The sequence below is a fragment of the Penaeus monodon genome, chromosome 23 (assembly GCF_015228065.2).
Source record: "Penaeus monodon isolate SGIC_2016 chromosome 23, NSTDA_Pmon_1, whole genome shotgun sequence".
NCBI classification, from domain to species: Eukaryota; Metazoa; Arthropoda; class Malacostraca; order Decapoda; family Penaeidae; genus Penaeus; species Penaeus monodon.
This window is the reverse complement of record NC_051408.1, coordinates 2,792,666-2,793,338: the sequence shown is the minus strand read 5'-3', so window position 1 is coordinate 2,793,338 and position 673 is coordinate 2,792,666. Positions and strand designations below refer to the sequence as shown.

At 40.1% G+C, this 673-nt stretch overlaps 1 protein-coding gene across 1 annotated transcript in view; it reads right to left on the bottom strand.

Moving 5' to 3' along the window:
* LOC119587679 overlaps positions 1 to 673 on the bottom strand; it is an 8,942-nt gene that overhangs the window by 1,052 nt on the left and 7,217 nt on the right. The gene's annotated exons all lie outside the window — the stretch shown is intronic.

Genomic DNA, 673 nt, shown 5'->3' with positions numbered 1-673 from the left:
TAGCATTATTTATTTTTTGTCTAAAGGTTATGATCACCAACAAGCTGTTCAAGTTAAAGTATCCTCACTTCGGTGAAGAATTACCCATTATAACAAAGGTTTAATCTACAAATGCCTACAGCCTGAAATATATCTTAACTAACACCACTGGATTCACCAGTGTAGACTCCTTCCCCCCCCCCCCTAATTCGATGTAACTTTTCCTGACTTTTATTTTTCCATATATCTCTTCTCCCCACATTGCTATTTTTTCCCTGGATCCCTTTCCCACATTAAGACATTCCAAAAAACGCCTCAAAACTCTCATTTGAGTCTTTGTGATCTAAGTACAAGCCTTTGAGTAAGCATAATCGGTATCTAGGGTACGTAAACCATCGCCCATTCCTACTTCCCTCTAAAAGTTTTTCTCTTGAACTTTTCTTTTTCTCGAAATTGTCTTATTTTTACACCTTGAAGTCATCCAGCACTGAGGTCACCCAGACCACACTAAACCCCAAAATCAGCTAGTACTGAAGTCACTCAGAACAGCCTCAACCCCGAAATCACCCAGCACTGAAGTCATCCAGTACAATCATTAGCTGGTATAGTTTTATTTTACACCTTGAAGTCACCCAGGTCACTCTAAACCCTGAAGTCACCTAGCACAGAAGTCTCCCAGATCCCTCTAAACACA